An 18,218-nucleotide genomic window follows, 5' to 3' on the forward strand; every position below is an offset into this window, starting at 1 on the left:
AAGAATTTTTATTTCGTTTTGGAAACATAACCAAAAGATCCCAAAACTAATAAAATCGACACCATTGCTTCTTTTACACCTTACCTTCCTTCTGGAGCCTATCCTTTGGTAGTACTTTCAGCAATACTTACAAACAGTGAATTCTTCCAGTTTTTGTCTGAAAACGTCAAAATTTTACCTTCTCTCTTGCATGCAGTTTAGCTAGCTGTAGAATTCTAGTAAGGTTTTTGTTTCTGCTCAGTACATTGGTGTATTACTCCACTGTCATCTGGTCTCTACTGTGGCTGGTAATATGTCTCTTATAAGTCTAAATATTCCTTTTTTTTTTTTTATACATTGTCTCTTATATTGAGTTTCTTTCAAGAGCCTCTCTTTTTTATTGATGTTCTACATTTCCACCCTGAGGCATCTAGATGTGAATCTGACTTTATTTATCCTCTTTGGGACTCCCTGTATTTCTTATGCCATGTCATCAATTAGGGAAATTCCCACTCATTAGAGTATTTTTAGTATTAACTAAAATGTCCTTTTCCTCTTCTTAAACTCCTATTAGGTACAGGTTAGACATCTTATTTTCTCCCTCATGCTTTTCATGTCTATTTCATAGTTTGGGTTTCTTTATTTTTCTATGTTAATTCTCCTCAAATAGATCTTTTCATTTGTTGATTTCTCTTCAGCCATATCTAATCTGCTGTTTCATTTGTTCACTGAGTTTTTAATATTAATGATTTTTTTACTTTCAGAAATTCTATTTTCATTGTTTAGTTCTTTTCTCATGCTTCTGATTTTTTCTTTTATGCCCTTAATCATTTAAATTCCCTTATTTTAAAGTCTCTAGACAATTGTTCTATTATCTGAAGTATTTGAGCCTAGAATCTTCTTATTAGGTGGGTCTTCTTATTCTCACTCATGTTGGATTTTTTTAACCTCCTGTGTTTTATAACTTTCCACTGTGAGTTCATCCTCAGTGGGAATGGTTTTCTGTGAGAATCCCCTTCAGCCTTGATTATGGGAGCAATCCTCCAGGGAGATGTGAAGAGGAATAGGAGTAATTTGTTTTTCTTTTGCTTCTGTAGGTGCCTCATAGGCATCACTGGCTCTGGCTTTGGGGCATCTGTACCATGGTGTTTGCATATTTTGAACTACTAATTTGCCAGGAGCTCAGTCCAGGGATTTCCATTTTCCAGAGTGCTTTTCCTCACTCAGAACCTCAGCAGAGCTAGATGAGCTTCCCTGTGATCTCCCTGGCCCACTGGGCAGAATGTTTTCTAGTCCAAACTTTCACTGATGTCCTTTAAGAGTTTGGGTTTTAAGCAGACATGCCAGTTTCTGTGGCAGCCCATAATCTTGTCTCTGTCCCTGCACGGCTATTAAAATCCAACCCGAGGCAGAACCTGACCGACTCCCATGACCTCCCCACACTAGCTGCAGCATTAACATACAAGTTTGTTTTCTTAGGCTTACATTTTCCCTTTATTTTTGGCACCCAGGTAATTCTCATTCCTTCTTGAAAATGAAATCAGACATAAGAGAACTTCCACAAACTTCCATTCCACATCTACTTGCCTACCAGCAACTCCGCTCCACCTTTCCTCCTGTTACTATGGATAAACCATCTGTGTCTGCAGGTCAGTCCCTCCACTTTGTCACCAGCTCCCATTCCCTTTCAGTTATTCAATGACATCACTCCAGTAATTCTCTCTCTCCTGCATTAACTGAACTCTCTTTTCTGGACTACTCCTATCGGTATAAATATAGTTATTTCTCCTATCTTAAAAAAGCCTCAATTCCTCTTCCTATTCGTCTACTGCTTCACTTTTCTGTTTTCTTTACAGAAAACTTCTGAAAGTTTCTGCCTCCCAGTTCCCTTTTCCATTTCTTTCTTATGCACAGTCCAATCAAGCCTTTGCCCTCACCATTCTTCAAAAACCACTCTTTTCAAGGTCACCAATGACCTCCACATTGCTAACCAACTCTCAGTCAGCATCTTGGCATTTTAGCAGATTGGGGTGTAGTAGATCATTCCCTTCTCCAGGAAGGGAATCCTTGTCATTCAGGACTCCACATTTTCCTTGTTTTTCTTCTTTCTCATCAACCATTTCTCACTCTCCTTTGCTCATTCTTCCTTTTCTCCCCAAACTCTAGAGTACCCCAGGGCTCAGTCCTTGGGTGTCTTCCCTTTTCTAACCACATGCAGTCCACTGATGATTTCATCTAGTTTCAAGACTTTAAATGCCATTTATGAGCTGACAATTCCCAAATGTATGCCTCTAGCTTGTAACTCTCTCCTCTGTTCTAAATTCATATGTCAAACTGCCCTCTCAACATCTCCAATAAGCTGTCTAATAGACATTCCAAACATAGCTTGTCCAAAATTGACCTCTTGATCTTCCCTACCAATCATGCTCTATCCTTAGTTTTCCCTATCTCAGTTAACGGTAACTCTGCTCTTATGATTATTCAGGCAAAACCTGGGAGTCACTCTTGACTTCCTCTCTTCTCTGGATCTGAAGGTAAAGCTCTGGAATCAGGGCATTTGTTCCACTCAATGAATAAATTTGTATGAGCACAGAAAAAAGGGAGTATATATCCTGTTAGGGAGAGGTAAGAAAAGCAGTAAGTATAATACAAAACTGAACATGCCAAATGAGAGATGCAGAAAGTAGGGAATGATCATACCTAGAGACAGAGAAGCTTTGGGGTATATAGAAAGACAGAGGCTTTTGCGATGATCCTGAAGGATAGCAATGATTGGAGTGCTTAGGGGGAGTGGGGGGGAATTTTAGGTGAAGGAAGCAGCTGAGCAAGACACCCATCTTCTGGGTTAGTGTCCCCTTCCCCTTGAGTAGGATTCTTTTTGCCTACCTTGGCAATATATCCTGTGGGAGCCTTTGATAATCCCTTGACTTATCCTCATCCTATCCCAGCCCCAACATATTTCAAATCAAAGTTGCTATATCTTGCCGACATTAATTTCCAAAATGCCTTTCACAGGTTACAGGCTTCCCTCTCTCAATTCATGTTACCACTATCCCAGTTCACCCTTCTTTGTCCATGTTGTGTCTTGTTGGTCTCTTTGCCTTTGGGCTGCTTCCTCCTCTGTTCATTCTATTCACTGTAGACACTCAGCCAACACATAAGAGCCTATTTTGCACCAGGCACTGCTCTCAAGGAGGCTTATAACTAAGCAAAGGGGCATACCTGGAAACATACAAAAACTACAGATGTTTCTACAAACTGTACAGGGTACAGTGGCACAAGGGAAGAAAATGCAAATTCTACCAGCTGGTAGGGGAGCAATCATAGAAATCACTCAAAATCCATGGCTACTCTACACCTATAGAAGGAAGATCTTCCACACCCCAGCTACCTTTTCTGCCTCGTTACCCCTATTCCCTTTCACATATGCTACATTCTAGCCACACTGCTCTGTTTGTACATGTGTCCTGAGCCTTCTCTTCTCCATGCCTTTGTTCATGTGGGTCCTTCTGCCTGGAATGCTGTTGCCCTACCTTACAAGTTTAAATCCTACTCAGCATGTAAAACACTTAGCACAGTGTCCTACACATAACAAACACTAAATAGTGTCAGTAGTCTTCATCATTATCATCATCATTATTACCCTATAAAGATTAGCTAAATTCTCACAACTCTTAATTTTTTCTTAAGTCACTGTCATCTTGTGTTACATATATACAATATTCTCTGCCCCATTGTCCTTCCCTTTGGTAATAGGAAATCACCTAGCAACACACTGTCATCACTAAATAGTCATAAGGAATAAGCAGAAAATGGATAGAAGTAGAACACATAAAATATTTCGAAAGGACTCTTTTAACTAATTGAGTGAAGTGGCCATAGATTTAAAGACCCAATCTGATTAAAATGGGATGGGGTCGGCCTCTGCACTTCCTGGTAATGTACAGCCAGATTGCCTTAACATATGACCCCAGTGAGTCAACCTCAGCTCATACCCTGACTCAACATATCTTTACTCAGATCACATAACTTACTCTCATCAGTTGACTGGCTTCGTCAGAGGAAACCACTCAGCCTCTAAGAAGAATTTGTAAAAAATCTGAGCCCATCAGTCAGATGTATCGGATAATAGGGAACTGGGTGTCCCGGATGGGGCAATATTTAATGACAAGGATGAGAAGAAGAATCTAATGGATCCCTGAGTGGAAAGAGGATGGTGCTCTCACTTCTGTCAGTGGCAGCTCCTCTACCTTGTCACTGTCTCCTTCCCCCATCACTAACACTACTCTGCCCCATATCTGCTCTCCGAATCAAAACCTCATCCTTGGTTCTCCTGTATTACCAGTGTGGTGGTTTGAGATCTGAGCCTTGAACACTATCAGTTCAACATGGCTTCGAGTTCTGGCAGTGACATTCCTCCTGCAGTCTTGCACAGAGGTCTGCCCTCTCCCTGCAATCTCACACTTTATAGGCATGCTATAAAGACACATTGGAAAGAAAACACACACTGGAGCCATCTATCATAAGTGGAAGTAAGATGGGTCTAGAGTTTTTATTCCACTTACTTGTGGTCAGCACAAGGCCCCTGGGCAAAACACCTAGTATTAGTATCAACAATTCCACTATTTTAACTTTAACTCCTTCAAATTCACACCATTTGGTTTCTTCTACCTAGGTTTTGTGCAAGGACTTAAAAAATATGAACCCACCTCCACTCCTTATCCCACGACACACGTACTTGTGTTCTTTTTCTTGGTTTGGGAATTTTTTTTAAAGCATATTCCAACTCTAAAATATGGTACACAGTGGAGGTAGCATCATGTAGAGAAAAGAACATGGGTTTTGGAGCCACATAAGCATGGATTTGAATTCTGGCTTTTCCATGTACATTGGGCACCCTGCCCCAATGCAACCCAGTGCAAGCCTGGACAGAGAGCTCACTGCTAAGAAGAGAAAGGTCTACATCCCACTATAGGGTTTCTAAGAGGAAGCAAACCAACAAAACCTTTATGATAACTTTCCACTCATCTTCATTAAGAAGGCAAGCAAAAAGAATAGAGAGTTCACTTTGGGGGGCTTCTTCTTCTCTTTCTATGCAATCAAGGGCTTCTAACATGTCCCCCCTCATCTTCCCTCATCCTCCCCACTGTTCTGGCAGATGTGCCTGGTGATGCCAGGGTGTGGGAGAAGGTGAAATGGAAAGAGAACAACATGGGAAGAGGGTGGGTTGGGGAGGCAGGGGAGGGATGGAGAGAGACAGCCTGATTTTCTACCACTCAGTTCAGAAACAAAGATAGTAACTTCCCTAGTATGGTTCAGTCAGATGGTGTAGAAAATAGCTGGGACTTAGGCCATCCTGATACAGCCTCTTCTAAGTCCTCACTTCAAGGATAAGAGACCAGGGTGGCAAAAGGCTGAGGAGTGGACCCACACTGTGCAGTGAGAAAAGGTGGTTCAGATTCATCCTCGCCCTACCACCAGCCAAAGAACCAATCCAGGAACCCAGAGGAGAGCCCAACTCTGGAACCAGTAGGCAGCACATCTTCCATGGGTCAACCAACAGAGGACCGAGAGGAATAGAGAGGTGGAGGGGACCAATACCACAACTTTAATACCCAGATCAACTACAGATGGCTGAGTCAAATGCATGCATTTGGATGCACTTAACTTTCTCTACAACTGTTTTACATTTTTCCACAGTGTGTGTAAGGTGGGCGCTGGTCAAAAAAAAGTTGACATCAGTTATTCAGAAAACTCGAAGTGGTCAATGTGTGTATTTTTCTGACTTGGGACTCTTCAACCAAGGCTGTTACACTCTGTAAAGCCCTGGCCAAGTTTCTTAACCTCTGAAATGGTTTGCTGCTTCTGAAGGTGGGGACCCACCCCATCTCAAAGGGCTTGGGAAAGCTCCTGCACAGAGCCTTGCAGTGTCATTCCCAAGCACGGAGAAGTAGGGAACTTGGCCTGGCCAGGGAAGTGGCAAGTTATCTATTCCATCCTTTTCATTAACATTAACTCAATCGCCAGAGAAAGAGAACACACCCTTGTTTCTTCTCGTTCCACAGATCTCAGCTTCAATGTTCGTTCTCAGGATTGTCCGTCTTAGCCACCCCATCCAAAGTAGGTGGTGCCCTCTGTTGTTCCTCGGTACATTTCCTGTTATTCTTTTACAGTCCTAATCAGGAGGTGAAGTTATTTAATTAACTTATTTGTCGAATTGTTCCTTATCTGTGTCCTGCCCCCTACAATACTCCCTCAGGTCAGAGCCCACTCTGCTTTTTCTCTCTTGTGTGTCTAGTGTCCTTAAACTTGTGCTTCTTAAATTTGTTAAATCTTGTTTCTTGAGGTTCTGCACGATGAATTTGAAAGCTCTTTTCCCTTGTTTAAAGTTCCTCAAGTAGATTATCTTCTTAGTTTGGTCTTCCCACTGCTGTTTGCTTGCTTTGGCAGAAGGAAAATGAAGTACACTTTTTTTTTTTTAGCTTACAGAAGCTATTAATGTAAAGCACAGAAATGGTGAATTTCAGTACCTGAAACTCTGTGAATAATTACTGGGTGGAGTTATCTTCACAAGGCAATTTTCTACTTTCCCCATGAAATAAAAGCCCAAAAATGTGTTACTATGGCAGCACGTTTCCTGATTGAAACAAAATCAGAAGCAACCTATGCATTAACATCAACCCTACCCCTGCATTGTGAGTCTTCCCTGAGATGAACCTCAATGTGTTTGGAGATACACCAACTGCTAGGCTAGTAAGTAACATGTTTCCCACCTACACATGTGGGGAAAATGTGCACATACACAAGCTATAATTTAGCAGTAGCAGCAACTGTGTATTGAAAAAAAGAAAAACAAAAAAAAATTGCATTTAAACATAGTGGAGGGTGGTCACATCAACAGCATTGGGAGGGAGCTGTGCACTAATTTGGGAACATTTCTTCATTTTCCTACAGATTTTGGCCCAGCAGAATGAATGGATTCCACTGGGATGCTCTCTGGTCCCAATCCTGCCATCTTAAGGCATATTCAGCGGTCAACTCATGGTCCAGTCCCTGTCATTAGTCAGGATCCACATGAACAAGTATGGTTGTCCAGAACTAAGTACTTTTCACAGACAGAGAGTCATCGCTACCTCTCCGGACAGTCAGAGTCGAGGCAGTGGCGTCTACCACCATTGTAGGAACTAGAGCAAGGGCTCGGGAAGCCCCTACTCACTCCAGGTTGGACACACAAGAGGCGCCGTCTGGTGCCAGAAAGTTACTCAGAAGTATTGACAACAGAAAGTCATTCATTAAATGTCATTTCTTAGACACCAGACGAGGAAACCAGGCAGCATTTTGGGCCCTCTGCAAGAGCCAGGGGCAAGATTAGCAAAGACCCTTTCTCTACTGTCAGGCCCTGTAAGATTTGTAACCCCTCCAGTGAATGCATATCATTCTTCAGCTGTGGATAGACCCATCGGCTTAGGATCCACATCTTGCAGGCAGCCAAAAAAGATTGGTATTTTATTATTTGTAAGAGTTTACAGGGTGCTCACCAGGTGCGAGGAACTCTGGTAAACACCATACCTGCATTTACACATTGAATTTCCACAGCAATCCATAAGGTAGATACCAAATGGTAACTGATGTTATCATTCTCATCTCAGATGAAAAACCTGAAGTTTAGCAAGCTTAAAGAAATTGCCCAAATTCTATGTATGAGGCGATGCCAGGATTCAAGGCTAAGTCAGCTTGACCCCCAAGCCAATACTTTTAGCCACAATGCTGTACTATCACTGGATGGAACCCTTCTGATACATGCCACAATCTAACCCAAAGTAGCCGAGAGGAGAGTAAGTGGGGAGACTGACTTAAGGAGACCAAAGTAGAAATTGTTTCTGAAGAGTAGACCTTTGCTACTCACGGTGGCCTAGGATCGACAGCATCACATCCTGATGCAGGACTCAGGCCCCCAGACCTGCTGACTCAGAGTCATCATGGGTCTGCATTGCAACATGTCAACATGTTGACAAGTTCCTGGGAGAGTCACAAGCATATCAAAGGGTAAGAAGCACTCACTGATATCAGAGAAGCTCTAAATAAACTTTGTAGGAAAGTAAGTCTATAACTGTAACAGAGAGGGGAAAATGTGAGAGCATGGCGGATAAGATGGTGCCTTATTCATTTCTTAACCACCAGTGTCTATAGAAAAGGAAGCATATGACCTATTTATTGAATAAATGAGTGGATAAAACAAGGGATTAAGGCACTTCGTTGTAGACACATCACATGACATGCGTTAGTAGGTCTAGGTTTGAGTCCTGGCCCTACCTCTTCCAATATTGGGCAGGTCACCATTGCTCTATGCCTCAGGCTCTCCAATTAGGGGCAAAATATAACAAAAGCAAAATAAAACAATAGATCGGTGCAGGCCTAGGAAGACCTGGCCATGTTGGCACAACATGGGATAATCTGAAGGCCATTCTTGCTCCAGAGCCTGTGTGGCCTGCTGAGGTCATCATGGGTCTGCATTGCAATATGACTTACCCCTCTGGCCACTCCTGCTTCCATCCCCTCCCTTCAACAGGTGTTTGTTCCAAAAACAAACTCCCAAATAAATATCTGGCATGTTAAATTTCATCACAAAGTCTGCTTCACTGGGAGCCCAAACCATGACAGCCATTAAAGGAAAGCCAGTCATCATCCAAACATCCAAGGTGGTTTTGCATGAATTTATGGAGCACCTGCTGGTTTGGGGAAGATCAGAAGCTAATATTCTCCAGCATCTATGATATAGCTCAGAACTGTGCACCGTAAGTTGATTATGCTGTAGTATTGTAATAAGCTTATACATTCTCCCATATTATGATACTGTTAGTACTTAGTAGCTAGTTGTGGTGGTATTTTTTAAATTTTGCTATTCGGGGTTTTTTGGTTGTTGTTGTGTTTTAACTCCAATTGGTGAAACCGAGGCACGAGACAGTGATGATTTGTTCAAGATTGGAAGAGGTAGAGCCAGAACTCGAGTGCAGGCCTCCTAATCATCCTGTGTCGAGTGACTGGTGATTCAAAAGAGGCAAAAGAATTGCATTTTGCCGTAGACTTAAAACTCTCCAAGCACAGACCCTGAGAGGCCCAGCCCTCCTGACCCCAAGAGGCCCATGACATTCCTGCCATGTCACCTACCCCTTCCCATGCCTCTTCTGATCATGGCAGCCTGTGTCATGCGGTTCAGGACTGGATTACAGAGCGCCTTATCCTGCTTACGTCAGCATGCAAGTCTTATGGCCAGGGGATGGCAAGCCCCAGGAATCCAGTTGGCTTGCCGTGGATTACAGAGCTCTTGTCCATCCCGTGCCTCCTGCCCGGAAGGTGGGAGCAGCCGGGGGCTGCCCTCCAGGATCTCAGCCATCTTCCCTTGGCAGGATCCGTACCTCTTGTTGGAGCCGCTGGGCTGCTCAGGCACAGGAACCAGGGAGGGAGCTCCCAAGGCTCACGTTCGACGTTACACACAAGGTCACGGGGGCTCCGAGAGTCAAGCCCCAACTTGGACCCCAAGGCTGCATTTTCACCTGAACCTTCATTATACAAACAAGGTACCTTCTAGTCAAGTCTTGTGGGCCAACAGACTGTAAAAGGAAGGGAAAGAAATACTGGCTGAAGCTAATGTAGCGGAGCAGAGGGCCAGGAATGGTGTTTCAGCTCTGGCCTGCGTCGTCCAATGCATGCCGCTCCTGGGACATCTCCGGGACACAGGGCAGGGTAGGATGGCGGGCAGCCTATCTGAGGGTGGGAGGCACAGAGAGGAAAACAGTCACCTTGGGTCGGGGGAAGGTAGATGGCAGGGCCAGGGGAGCAAATGTGTTTCTTCCTCCAGGGTCTGAAACATGAAAACAAACCTGTTGGACAAAAAAACCTCCATGTTTTCTACACTCTGTTGTCAGGTGCTTCCAACCACCAGAGCGATGTTGGAAGGTGGGTCAGGTGCTGCCGCTGGAAGGTCAGGATGGCCAGTCAGCAAAGCCTTCCTTCCCCTGAGCCCGCGCTGCCACCACGGCCCCCGCTCAGCCCTCCTCGCCCTGCTCCTCCCTCCCTGTTGGCAGATCTTCACGTCCCTGGCCCTGAGGCCACTGCTCTGCATGGACGCCGTGGAGAGAATTTATAGACACGTGTTTACTCTCCTCGGAGCAGGGAGAGGTCCAGGTAAGTTCAGTGACTTGGCCAAGTGCTGTGGTCGGGGAGTGCAAGTCTGCCAGGAGACCCCAACAGCCACCTTAGCCTTCAGGAGGCTTTCAGACGCAGCCAAGTCTGCTCCGCCATCTTGGGCCCGGAGGGTCTAGGAAAGTTCAAACTCATTTCCTGAAATAAGAATAACATTTAGTAAGGCAGTCTGGGAATGGAAAACAAGTGGCAAGAGCCTCCTCCCCACTTGCCACAGGGCGTCTGCCAAAGCCTGGTGACCGACAAAGAGTAGGACAAGAACACAGCCCACAGGAAAACTGCTCTGCTCATCTCTCCATGTAGCCCTGTTCTTCCCCTCCTCTGCTCTAAGCTCCCAGCCCAGCCAGGCTCAGAGGAGGTCACAGAACATTTCTGACCATGATCCCGGCAGTGGGAGTGATGGCTGGTCCGGGCAGCACCTGGGAGACCAGCTGCACGCAAGCAGAGGGGGCCGGAGTGAGCACCACGGCAGCTGCCTGGAGGCCAGCTTCCCCCGCCGTGCTGTCTTCTAGGATTGCTGCACGTTCCTCCTATCGGGTCTGCCAGTCACCACTCCCACTGCCTCCAACCCCATCTCCACGCCAGCCGGAAGGAGCTTTTCCAGGTGCAAATCCAACATTGCTACTCAGTTGAAACCCATGATGGTTTCCCAGAGTCCTCTGACTCAGCCTGAACCCCAGCCTGACTTTGAAATCCTCATGCTCAATCCCCGAGCTCTCTCAGTTGTTCCTTCCCACTGCTGCCCCTCACGCCCCAGGCTCCAGGCTCGCCCAGCTCACTCCAGCTGCATTACACGGGGCAGAGGGCTGGTGGGTGGGTTTGCAGCAGTTCAATCAAGGGACAAAGTATGTGCTGGAAAACAGCCTGACAGGTCATCCAGTGTGGTGGGCTGGGGCCGGGGAAGGTTTCCCCAAATTCTTCCGAGAGGTTGTGCTTCTTACCTTCAGGGAAACAATTAACCATTTCTCAGGGACCCAAGGAGACAGAGAGCAGAAATTATGCCCCACACGAACACCCTCGCAGAGCCTGGGGGCCAAGGCAGGAGGCTCACCCTGGACACATAGCAAGACAGGACGATGGCAGAAGAGATGAGACATTTGCCTGGGGGCCTTCGATCCAACAAATTGTGTCTCTTGCCATCTGGCTTCAGGACAGGTGGAGTGTTGGCCTGCTTCCTGCTCCCCACCCCTCCTAACCTACTGGTCACCATGAAACAAACCAAGACACTAGCACCTGTTTGTCTCTGAGCCACCATGTAAAAATATGTATATTGTCTCTTTTAAGACCAAACAGCCAATAATCGATTCATGAATTGAAATTCCACTTTAAATTCTACCACAGATGATAATCATTGGCCAGTATTGCCTGAGCCTGGATCCCTGACACCAGATGAAAGTCAAACCCATCTTAATTTGCTTGCTGGCACCGATAACTTAAAAGAGACTCATCTTCTATCATAGACTATGAGATAGAATTAGAATTCATGAAGCTACACGTGTACTTTCCCGATGCTTTTAATAAAGATAAACACCCTCATTGTCAGAAGTTAAACAAAATGAGTTTTAGGGGATACAAGTCCCCTCTGCCTTTGGGGGAGGGGGTGACCAGAGTGCTGGGCAGAGAGAGAACTCGTGGCCCTTCCTCTCCAGGCTATGGGGCAGATCAGTTCAGCCCCTCCTTGGGCCATGCCTCTTTCTCCTCCTGCATTCCCGGGTTTCCAGGCTGGTGGGGCTTCCTAATTTGGAAATCGCTACAGAGCAAACCCTGACAGGACTCAGATGTCCTGCCGTGAACTCCCTGAGAGGGAGTGGCCCTGGTTACATAACATGCACCTCGGTTAACCCCTCCAAAAGCCTCCCAAGGCTCCCCAGCTGAGGGGGAGACAAGGCTCCGGGCCCCCGTTCACTGACACTGACATCTACACGCTGCCTTCCTGCTACATAGACATTCCCTCCCAGGCCTGCCCTCTGATGCCCTTTCCACCTTCCCCATGCTCTCACCCAGCGGTCATGGCTGGAATCTCACTTCTGGCCAGCCCTGGAAGGCAGGGACTTCGTTGCCTTTGCATCGACCCTGGTACCCAACACACGGCTGGGCTCATCAAAGGTAGACAAGCAGCCACTGAGTGAAGACAAGAGAGTGAGCAAAGGAGAGACCGGGAGGTGGAGGAGAGCTGAAGAAAGAATCTTTGTAACTCATCTTGTGTTCATTTGGAACCTTTCCGGGGGCTCTTGCAGCCCAGTCCAGGCAGAGAAGTGTCCATGGAGGGGTGACGAGTAATGCTCCCAGCTCCTGACTGGAAGTCTGACCTCATCCATCAGACGTCTCCACCGGAAATAGCAGGCGAGTGGCGGGGTTGCCGGTCACAGCAGACATGATCCAAAATTTGTTTTTGTATTTACTTAAAAATATTGTTTTAACATTAACATGAATTTTAAATAAGAATATAAATCATTCCTGATCCCCGAAACACAACAGATTTTACTCTTGCCTCGTCCTTCTGATCGGCTTTAAGTGTTTTATTTTGGGATTGGACTGACGGCAGCAAATTCCTAGCCAAATCAACCGAGATTCTTGTGGCCAGGATGTGCTCATGTGTTATAATTTTCTACGCCTTCCAGCCGGAGAGCTCCTTGGGGGTGGGATTAACTTTCACTTTGGTATCTCAGCATTTTGCCCAGCACACTGTACTTAGTAGGTGCTCACTAAACATTTGTTAAATGAGTGGGCACATTGCCTCAATACCAGGACCTTGCCAGAAGTGTACATTCAAATCAGGAGGGGAGCAACTTATTATTATTTTAATCTTGAATAAATTCAATATTCTCTGAAAATAGAAAGCAGGGCCAGAGTAGAGCATCAGAATGTCACCCAGAAGCACCAAGGTCAAAGTTAGAAGGGAACACAGTGTATTGAGTCTTATGGGAGAAAGGACAGAAATGGGAAAATGAAACTGAGAACCTGAACACTTCGAAAGCAGGACAGGGAGAGGGGTGTTAATGGGCTGGGCAGGTGGTTGACAACTAGGTCAGTGAACTGATGGGGTCTGCCAGGGGCATCACAGCTCTAGTGCCCCGCCTCCATTGTGGGGGATAAGTGTGGAGGCTTCTAGAAAGCTCACCGGGCTGAGTAGTACCTGCTGCTCACACATCTCAAGCTGCTTAAGTAGAAATTCTGCTTTTGAGGGTATAGTCATAGAGACTGGTGGGGAAATTACTCTCTAGGTAAGAGTAGCAATGACCATGGGATCATGGCATTGTTACTTACGAATTGCACAGAAGAAAATCTTTCATCGAAGGTAATGGAATTTCTGTCTCTTTCCACAAATTGGATAAAATTATGCCTCTTTCTCATTATCACTTATATCATATATTTTCCAGGATATCCTTACATTTATACACCCAGTATGGTCTGTTTATTTCACACTTGAAATCTAAATGCCTTGGCTGGAGCTTTGGAAATTTTAAGAAGGGCGCTATTGACCACCAGATTAGGCACAGAATAACCAGGATTATGGTCTTCTTTTCTGGAGACATGACCTTCCTCCATAATGCAGGGACACCTTGCGTGGCACTGGAGTGATCCCTGGAGGATGCGCCTGGGCTTTGAGCTGTCACGTGGCTTGAGCAAGCCTGGGGATCAGTGCTCTCTATCCTCCAGCTGGACAAACTGAGCTCATGCTTACCTCCCAGTCCTGAGCTTCTCTAGTAATCCTTGACCAAGTCTGGATTTGGGAGTTCTGGGATTCTGTTAAGTCTTGTTTTTTTAAAAAAAAGTAAAATAAATAACTACATGTTATCATGATATAAAAACTTCTTTATAGGGTCAGGTAATCTATCTGTGAAGACGTATAGAGTAAGAGTCAATCCCACATGATGGATAAAGTGGATGTGAATTTCCAGATTGTAAATGAGTTAGGTAATGACACTTGAGAAGTCATAAATATCGGTGGATTCATAACAAAGTGCACATTTTGGAAGTGCTTCCAACAAATCAACCTTGCTTGAATCACATCCATCTCTTAGAACTCTCCTATGCCATCAGCCTAATCCTATGGAATACTTCTTCCTGATATCTCTCACCCCCTTCGCTTTCTTGGCGCTCTGCCATTATTCTAGCTCAAGTCCTCATCACCACACCGCTGGATTATTACAGCGGCCTCCTTGTCGCTCTGCTTGTCCCCAGCTTCTCCCTGCCTCTGATCCATTCTCCACACTGCCACCAGGCTCAGGGCTCGACTTTTCCTCACATAACCACTTTTGATATGCTGTCGCTCTACTCAGAAATTTCTGACTATTTCCCTAGTGCCTTCTGAGTGAAGGCTAGAGATCCATAGTCTGGTAGTCAAGGTCCTACAGGTTCCAGCTGACCTGTCTGAAGTTCTCTCTCCCTATTGCTGAAAGCACCAGCCAGGGGGAGTGCTCCCTGTCTCTTCACAGCAAGCTTGTGCCTCTCTGTACTTTGGTCCCTGTGGGCACCCTCCACCCAGATTGTTCCTAGAAAGTCTTCTCCCTTCCTCTCTGCCTGTTCAAACCCAAAATTTCTACAATACAATATAAAGGAGAAACCCAAACTTTCTACAGACTCAAACTCCCTAAAGTTTTTCTCAACTTCTCCAGTCCATCTGAGTCTAATTGAGTGGCTTTGTTTTATTACTTATTCTATTTAAGTATAAGCTTCCTGGAGATGCAGAGTAACTTGAATCAAAGGGCGGAGGGGAGAGGAATTTCAGGTACCAAGACCTATGGTAGCGGAGCTACTTTGGGTCAGAGGGCTGTGTAGATGACCACACACTCACCCCTCGCTCTGTGTCCACATGGCCTCTATCTCAGAAAGGGGGCAAGGAAGCTTGTGCGGGCTCTTGCAATTAACCCAAGGCCAGGATGCCCCTCCCTGCCCTACTCTGTGCAGATGGCGTCCACACTTGCACTCTCCTTTACTGTGCTCCCCTGGATAATTTTAAAACTACATATTCTTCCTCACTTGTTTCGAGGCAAAGGAAGAAAAAAAGAGATGGGAGCAGGTCAAAAAGGAGGTATTTGTTTTTATTCATTTCTATACCAATGTATCTGTGAAAGTCACTTGGGAAGACAGAAACCTCTCTAGATATTTCAACCAGGAAACTGGTTCACAGGTTGTAGAGACGCTCACAGCTGCTGTAATCCACGACCCCGGCTAGAACTGGAAGATCAGCAGGAGGGGGGCATAACCAGGCCAGAAACCAGGGCCACCGGGCTGGGGCTGCTCGGTGGGAGCCAGGACCGTGGAGGGTTAGGGTTAGGGCTTCCCTGTAGGGCCAAGGAGCCAGAGAGGAAACACCACCGCCGCCAGTGATGCCATAAGGAGGGGGAAAAGTGAGAAGTGGCCTGAGTCTCCCCTTCCTCCACACCCGGTGCCACTGCTGGTGGAGACTGCCTGCAAGCCGGAGGGCTGGGGAGCCTGGGGAAAGTGGTGGTGGACCTGAGCACCCCGGCAGCTGGGCAGCACCCCTCCGCACGGCCTCAGGCCTCCACAGCTCCTGGATCTCACCCCTCCCCAGCCTCCATGCCACCCTCCTCGCACCTGTCAGACCCTCCGCCCTTCCCTGCTCAGGGCCCTCACTCCCAGATGATCGTCAGATGTCTCTGTGATGCCCTCGTGCCCTTGAGCTCTGCTGCCCCAGTCCCGACCTTTCCCCCCAGGTCCTGTCTGCCCTCCCTCCAGATATGCTCAGCACTGACCGAAGACAGCCACAGAGCGGAGCCCACTGGAGCCACCAGGCAGGGACCGTGGAAGCTCCGTGTGGGCCTCATGGCTGCCGGAGGATCCTTTGAACTCCTTGCCTGGGTTGATTTCTGGCCTCTCTGATCCTGGCTTGCCCAAACCTTTCCCCAAGCCCCCAACCAAACCTATCTCCTTCAGGCTTGTTTCCCACATTCCTGAGATACCTGAAGCCATGAGGCAGGACCTTTCTCTATGTTTCTTCCCTTGATTGTCATCCATCCGCCTTTCCCCTTGGACCCACGCCAGTCTCTGAGGAAGGAGCACTAGTCTCCACCCATGCTCTTGACCCTGCTTCCTCCTGTCTTCTCTGTACTTGGCTCCAGTCATCGTCCCTTCTATTTTTCTGCTTTAAAGCTTCCTTCTCTCTCCCTATAGGTCAGCAAAGGTGCTTCCTTACAACACAGCAACAACCACAGAGAGTCCTTTGACCCCTTACATCCCTTCAAGCGAATTTTCTAACTTTCTCTTTACCTTCAAATTTATTGAAAGAGCAAAGTTAATCCATGATCTCATTTTCATGACTTCCCGATTGTCCATTCCCGTGGCTTTTATCCATCTTTCTCCTCGAAGTGCCCCAGCAGCCTTGGGCCCCATTGGCAATCTTCCCTATACCTTCCCCTGCTTTCTCTGAAGCTGCCCACCCTTTGCTCTCCTCTCTCACTCTCTCTGTCAAGTTTCTCTCGCTCCTCCTGTACAAACATGTGGGTGCTTCCCTGGTCTCTGCCTTCAGGTCCCATCGTGCTCCTATCTTCTGCCCTCGGGTCATCTCCCCCAAGCTTCATTGCTGTCTTCAGATGGTCTCCAAATCCGTCTCTTGGGTCCAAATCTCTGGAACATAAGCTTGTCCCAATTATTCAACCATCTCTGGAAATCTGAATATCTTCAGCTGCCATAAACTCACTATGTCCCAAACTACTCTTATTTCTTCCTATAATCCCTCAGTCATCTACCATTGACTTTACACTTTTCTCAACATTCTACCTCAACACTCTAATAAGGTCTTTGACTTCCCCCTCCCCACATCCAGTCAGTCACCAAGCCAAGGAAATCCTATGCCCCTTTCATGTCTCCATTGGCCTCATCTTTGAACAGGCCCTTATATCTTAAAATATATATATTTTGAAACATTTCATACACATGAGCATATAGGATGATATATTGTGTGCTGAAGCATCTGGAAGACCACAGTGAAATCAAAGGAGACCCACTGGGTATTTTATATGCTTAAGAGACACCACATAATCCATTACTTTGAAGTTATTTGGACCTAACTACTTAAAAACAAAACTATTAGGGATTTGGTTTTGTCTCAGGATACTGAAAAATCTACTGAGACACTAAGAGCATTCTGAGCTGAGAGAAGTTGTGAACTCTAGTACATAGGGTTTCAAAGAAGAATGTATTGACCACCCATGTGCCTGTAAAACAGCACAAGACATAGAGCATTTAACTACTGTTTGAATGAAGCAAGGAGAGGAATCAAGATGGTGACATAGAAGGTTCCGGAGCAGTCTCCTCCCCCAGATACACCAAATGTACAGCTACGTCCGGAGCAATTCTCTCAGAGAAATCCAGAAACTAGCTGAATGACTCCTACACACCATGTGACAGAAAATGCCCACATCAAAATGGGTGGGAGAGACTGGGACACACACTCACCATAAACCCCAACCCTGGCACATTGCCATACAATCAGGGGGATCCTCAACTCCTACCTTCTCCCCGAGGGAGGAAAGGACTTGGACCCCACATCTGGTGCCACAACTTTCAAGGTTCCCACCAGAGAGATGGGCCCCCAGACACCAATGAAAAGTCAATGGTGCTTGCATTCATGACACCCATAGGATTCTAGAAAACAAAGAAGCAGTTCTTCACAGGCACGTGAGCACTCGCTGAGGTTGTCAGCTCAGAGCCCAGCCCAGAGGGAGCAGGCAGAAAAGCCCATTTCCCAGTCGTTCCCTACAAGGGGATTGATTGCCTACTGTACAACAGACTATCTGAGGGTCCAGTTTCTAACCTGCACGCATCTCTCACATCTCTCAGGGCCAGCTGCAACCCTCCCTGGAACCCAGGGAGACCAGTGGGCCCTTCCTCCACCTTCTCCCTCCACTCAACCCAACTGTAGCAACCAGATCGCCAACATCTCTCTGGGATGAGATTGTACACATGCCTGGTGCCCTGCCTTTGTGGCTGCCATTCAGGGATACTGTGTTGTACCATTATAATTTGCTAAGAGAGTTGAACTGAAGGGTTCTCACCAAAAAAGAAAAACA

The sequence above is a fragment of the Halichoerus grypus genome, chromosome 10, assembly GCF_964656455.1.
Source record: "Halichoerus grypus chromosome 10, mHalGry1.hap1.1, whole genome shotgun sequence".
NCBI classification, from domain to species: domain Eukaryota; kingdom Metazoa; phylum Chordata; class Mammalia; order Carnivora; family Phocidae; genus Halichoerus; species Halichoerus grypus.